Source organism: Leucopleurus acutus (assembly GCF_964270905.1).
Source record: "Leucopleurus acutus genome assembly, chromosome: 4".
NCBI lineage: Eukaryota > Metazoa > Chordata > Mammalia > Artiodactyla > Delphinidae > Leucopleurus > Leucopleurus acutus.
The window spans coordinates 139,667,090-139,673,887 of NC_139146.1; the positions used below are offsets into that span (position 1 = coordinate 139,667,090).

The 6,798-nt window shown below is 40.6% G+C and overlaps 1 long non-coding RNA gene across 1 annotated transcript; it reads right to left on the reverse strand.

Moving 5' to 3' along the window:
• Positions 1-827: 827 nt before the first annotated feature.
• Positions 828-1,083, reverse strand: LOC309960902. The gene is made up of 2 exons (XR_014326149.1): positions 892-1,083; positions 828-860 (listed from the first exon to the last, which is right to left on the reverse strand). It is a non-coding gene; the product is annotated as an uncharacterized lncRNA (long non-coding RNA).
• Positions 1,084-6,798: the final 5,715 nt, after the last annotated feature.

The window sequence follows — 6,798 nt, forward strand, 5'->3', positions numbered from 1 at the left end:
ACTTAAAGGAACTCCAGAGACGGGCGCGAGCTGCGGCTAAAAGCGCGGACCCCAGGGATGGGCATGAGACGCTAAGGCTGCTGCTGCCGCCACCAAGGAGCCTGTGTGCGAGCACAGGTCACTATCCACACCCCCCTTCCGGGGAGCCTGTGCAGCCCGCCACTGCCAGGGTCCCGGGATGCAGGGACAACTCCCACGGGAGAACGCACGGCGCGCCTCAGGCTGGTGCAACGTCACGCCGGCGCGACGTCACGCCGGCGCGACGTCACGCCGGCCTCTGCCGCCGCAGGCCCGCCCCGCACTCCGTGCCCCTCCCTCCCCCCCGGCCTGAGTGAGCCAGAGCCTCCGAATCAGCGGCTCCTTTAACCCCGTCCTGTCTGAGCGAAGAACAGACGCCCTCCGGCGACCTACACGCAGAGGCGGAGCCAAATCCAAAGCTAAGCCCCTGGGAGCTGTGAGAACAAAGAAGAGAAAGGGAAATCTCTCCCAGCAGCCTCAGAAGCAGCGGATTAAAGCTCCACAATCAACTTGATGTACCCTGCAGCTGTGGAATATATGAATAGACAACGAATCATCCTAAATTGAGGAGGTGGACTTTGAGAGCAAGATTTATGATTTTTTCCCCTTTTCCTCTTTTGGTGAGTGTGTATGTGTATGCTTCTGTGTGAAATTTTGCCTGTATAGCTTTGCTTCCACCATTTGTCCTAGGGTTCTATCCGTCTGGGTTTTTTTGTTGTTGTTTTCTTAATAATTATTTTTTTATTTTAATAACTTTATTATATTTTATCTTACTTTATTTTATTTTACTTTACCTTCTTTCTTTCTTCTTTTCCTTCCTTCCCTCCCTCCTTCCTTCCTCCCTCCCTCCCTCCCTCCTTTCTTTCTTTCTACTTCTACTAATTCTTTCTTTCTACTTTTTCTCCCTTTTATTCTGAGCTGTGTGGATGAAAGGCTCTTGGTGCTGCAGCCAGGAGTCAGTTCTGTGCCTCTGAGGTGGGAGAGCCAACTTCAGAACACTGGTCCACAAGAGACCTCCCAGCTCCACATAATATCAAACGGCGAAAATCTCCCAGAGATCTCCATCGCAACACCAGCACCCAGCTTCACTCAACGACCAGCAAGCTACAGTGTTGGACATCCTATGACAAACAACTAGCAAGACAGGAACACAGCCCAACCCATTAGCACAAAGCCTGCCTAAAATCATAATAAGTCCACAGACACCCAAGAACACACCACCAGACGTGACCTGCCCACCAGAGAGGCAAGATCCAGCCTCATCCATCAGAACACAGGCACTAGTCCCCTCCACCAGGAAGCCTACACAACCCACTGAACCAACCTTAGCCACTGGGGACAGACACCAAAAACAACGGGAACTACGAACCTGCAGCCTGCAAAAAGGAGACCCCAAACACAGTAAGATAAGCAAAATGAGAAGACAGAAAAACACACAGCAGATGAAGGAGCAAGATAAAAACCCACCAGACCTAACAAATGAAGAGGAAATAGGCAGTCTACCTGAAAAAGAATTTAGAATAATGATAGTAAAGATGATCCAAAATCTTGGAAATAGAATGGACAAAATTCAAGAAACACTTAACAAGGACCTAGAAGAACTAAAGATGAAACAAACAATGATGAACAACACAATAAATGAAAGTAAAAATACTCTAGATGGGATCAATAGCAGAATAACTGAGGCAGAAGAATGGATAAGTGACCTGGAAGATAAAATAGTGGAAATAACTACTGCAGAGCAGAGTAAAGAAAAAAGAATGAAAAGAACTGAGGACAGTCTCAGAGACCTCTGGGACAACATTAAACGCACCAACATTCGAATTATAGGGGTTCCAGAAGAAGAAGAGAAAAAGAAAGGGACTGAGAAAATATTTGAAGAGATTATAGTTGAAAACTTCCCTAATATGGGAAAGGAAATAGTTAATCAAGTCCAGGAAGCACAGAGAGTCCCATACAGGATATATCCAAGGAGAAATATGCCAAGACACATATTAATCAAACTGTCAAAAATTAAATACAAAGAAAACATATTAAAAGCAGCAAGGGAAAAACAACAAATAACACACAAGGGAATCCCCATGAGGTTAACAGCTGATCTTTCAGCAGGAACTCTGCAAGCCAGAAGGGAGTGGCAGGACATATTTAAAGTGATGAAGGAGGAAAACCTGCAACCAAGATTACTCTACCCAGCAAGGACCTCATTCAGATTTGATGGAGAAATTGAAACCTTTACAGACAAGCAAAAGCTGAGAGAGTTCAGCACCACTAAACCAGCTTTATGACAACTGCTAAAGGAACTTCTCTAGGCAAGAAACACAAGAGAAGGAAAAGACCTTCAATAACGAACCCAAAACAATTAAGAAAATGGGAATAGGAACATACATATCGATAATTACCTTAAATGGAAATGCACTAAATGCTCCCACCGAAAGACACAGATTGGCTGAATGGATACAAAAACAAGACCCATATATTTGCTGTATACAAGAGACCCACTTCAGACCTAGAGACACATACAGACTGAAAGTAAGGGGATGGAAAAAGACATTTCATGCAAATGGAAACCAAAAAAAAGCTGGAGTAGCAATTCTCATATCAGACAAAATAGACTTTAAAACAAAGACTGTTACACGAGACAAAGAAGGACACTACATAATGATCAAGGGATCAATCCAAGAAGATATAACAATTGTAAATATTTATGCACCCAACATAGGAGCACCTCAATACATAAGGCAAATACTAAGAGCCATAAAAGGGGAAATCAACAGGAACACATTCATAATAGGGGACTTTTTTTTTTTTTTTTTTTTGCGGTACGCGGGCCTCTCACTGTTGTGGCCTCTCCCATTGTGGAGCACAGGCTCCAGACGCGCAGGCTCAGCAGCCATGGCTCATGGCTCATGGCTCATGGCTCCACAGCATGTGGGATCCTCCCAGACCTGGCACGAACCCGCGTCCAACCACCCGCGGACTCTCAACCACTGTGCCACCAGGGAAGCCCTCATAGTAGGGGACTTTAACACCCCACTTTCACCAATGGAAAGATCATCCAAAATGAAAATAAATAAGGAAACACAAGCTTTAAATGACACATTAAACAAGATGGACTTAATTGATATTTATAGGACATTCCATCCAAAAACAACAGAATACACATTTTTCTCAAGTGCTCATGGAACATTCTCCAGGATAGATCATATCCTGGGTCACAAGTCAAGCCTTGGTAAATTTAAGAAAATTGAAATTGTTTCAAGTATCTTTTCTGACCACAACGCTATGAGACTAGATATCAATTACAGGAAACGATCTGTAAAAAATACAAACACATGGAGGCTAAACAATACACTACTTAATAACGAAATGATCACTGAAGAAATCAAAGAGGAAATAAAAAAATACCTAGAAACAAATGACAATGGAGACACGACGACCCAAAATCTATGGGATGCAACAAAAGCAGTTCTAAGAGGGAAGTTTATAGCAATACAATCCTACCTTAAGGAACAGGAAACATCTCGAATAAACAACCTAACCTTGCACCTAAAGCAATTAGAGAAAGAAGAACAAAAAAACCCCAAAGTTAGCAGAAGGAAAGAAATCATAAAAATCACATCAGAAATAAATGAAAAAGAAGGAAACGATAGCAAAGATCAATAAAAACTAAAAGCTGGTTGTTTGAGAAGATAAACAAAATTGATAAACCATTAGCCAGACTCATCAAGAAAAAAAGGGAGAAGACTCAAATCAATAGAATTAGAAATGAAAAAGGAGAAGTAACAACTGACACTGGAGAAATACAAAAGATCATGAGAGATTACTACAAGCAATTATATGCCAATAAAATGGACAACCTGGAAGAAATGGACAAATTCTTAGAAATGCACAATGTGCCAAGACTGAATCAGGAAGAAATAGAAAATATGAACAGACCAATCACAAGCACTGAAATTGAAACTGTGATTAAAAATCTTCCAACAAACAAAAGCCCAGGACCAGATGGCATCACAGGCGAATTCTATCAAACATTTAGAGTTGAGCTAACACCTATCCTTCTCAAACTCTTCCAAGATATAGCAGATGGAGGAACACTCCCAAACTCATTTTATGAGGCCACCATCACCTTGATACCAAAACCAGACAAGCATGTCACAAAGAAAGAAAACTACAGGCCAATATCACTGATGAACATAGATGCAAAAATCCTCAACAAAATACTAGCAAACAGAATCCAACAGCACATTAAAAGGATCATACACCATGATCAAGTGGGGTTTATTCCAAGAATGCAAGGATGCTTCTGTATATGCAAAACAATCAATGTGATATACCATATTAACAAACTGAAGGAGAAAAACCATATGATCATTTCAATAGAGGCAGAGAAAGCTTTTGACAAAATTCAACACCCATTTATGATAAAAACCCTGCAGAAAGTAGGCATAGAGGGAACTATCCTCAACATAATAAAGGCCATATATAACAAACCCACAGCCAACATTGTCCTCAATGGTGCAAAACTAAAAGCATTTCCACTAAGATCTGGAACAAGACAAGGTTTCCCACTCTCACCACTCTTATTCAACATAGTTTTGGAAGTTTTAGCCACAGCAATCTGAGAAGAAAAGGAAATAAAAGGAATCCAAATCAGAAAAGAAGAAGTAAAGCTGTCACTGTTTGCAGATGACATGATACTATACATAGGGACTCCTAAAGGTGCTACCAGAAAACTACTAGAGCTAATCAATGAATTTGGTAAAGTAGCAGGATACAAAATTAATGCACAGAAACCTCTTTCATTCCTATACACTAATGATGAAAAATCTGAAAGTGAAATCAAGGAAACACTCCCATTTACCATTGCAACAAAAAGAATAAAATATCTAGGAATAAACCTATCTAAGGAGACAGAAGACCTGTATGCAGAAAATTATAAGACACTGATGAAATAAATTAAAGATGATACAAATAGATGGAGAGCTATACCATGTTCTTGGATTGGAAGAATCAACATTGTGAAAATGACTATACTACCCAAAGCAATCTACAGATTCAATGCAATCCCTATCAAACTACCACTGGTATTTTTCACAGAACTAGAACAAAATATTTCACCATTTGTATGGAAACACAAAACACCCTGAATAGCCAAAGCAATCTTGAGAACGAAAAATGGAGCTGGAGGAATCAGGCTCCCTGACTTCAGACTATACTACAAAGCTACAGTAATCAAGACAGTATGGTGCTGGCACAAAAACAGAAAGATAGATCAATGGAACAGGATAGAAAGCCCAGAGATAAGCCCACGCACATATGGTCACCTTATCTTTGATAAAGGAGGCAGGAAGGTACAGTGGAGAAAGGACAGCCTCTTCAATAAATGGTGCTGGGAAAACTGGACAGGTACATGTAAAAGTATGAGATTAAATCACCCCCTAACACCATACACAAAAATAAGCTCAAAATGGATTAAAGACCTAAATGTAAGGCCAGAAACTATCAAACTCTTAGAGGAAAACATAGGCAGAACACTCTATGACATAAATCACAGCAAGATCCTTTCTGACCCACCTCCTAGAGAAATGGAAATAAAAACAAAAATAAACAAATGGGACCTAATGAAACTTTAAAGCTTTTGCACAGCAAAGGAAACCATAAACAAGACCAAAAGACAACCCTCAGAATGGGATAAAATATTTGCAAATGAAGCAACTGACAAAGGATTAATCTCCAAAATTTATAAGAATGTCATGCAGCTCAATAACAAAAAAACAAACAACCCAATCCAAAAATGGGCTGAAGACCTAAATAGACATTTCTCCAAAGAAGATATACAGACTGCCAACAAATACATGAAAGAATGCTCAACTTCATTAATCATTAGAGAAATGCAAATCAAAACTACAATAAGATATCATCTCACACCAGTCAGTATGGCCATCATCAAAAAATCTAGAAACAAGAAATGCTGGAGAGGGTGTGGAGAGAAGGGAACCCTCTTGCACTGTTCGTGGGAATGTAAATTGATACAGCCACTGTAGAGAACAGTATGGAGGTTCCTTAAAGAACTACAAATACAAATACCATATGACCCAGCAATCCCACTACTGGGCATATACCCTGAGAAAACCATAATTCAAAAAGAGTCATGTACCAAAATGTTCATTGCAGCTCTATTTACAATAGCCAGGAGATGGAAACAACCTAAGTGTCCATCATCGGATGAATGGATAAAGAAGATGTGGCACATATATACAATGGAATATTACTCAGCCATAAAAAGAAACGAAATTGAGCTATTTGTAGTGAGGTGGATGGACCTAGAGTCTGTCATACAGAGTGAAGTAAGTCAGAAAGAGAAAGACAAATACCGTATGCTAACACATATATATGGAATTTAAGGGAAAAAAATGTCATGAAGAACCTAGGGGTAAGACAGGAATAGAGACACAGACCTACTGGAGAACGGACTTGAGGATATGGGGAGGGGAAGGGTGAGCTGTGACAAAGCGAGAGAGAGGCATGGACATATATACACTACCAAACGTAAGGTAGATAGCTAGTGGGAAGTAGCCGCATAGCACAGGGAGATCAGCTCGGTGCTTTGTGACCGCCTGGAGGGGTGGGATAGGGAGGGTGGGAGGGAGGGAGACGCAAGAGGGAAGAGATATGGGAACATATGTATATGTATAACTGATTCACTTTGTTATAAAGCAGAAACTAACACACCATTGTAAAGCAATTATACTCCAATAAAGATGTAAAAAAAAAAAATTC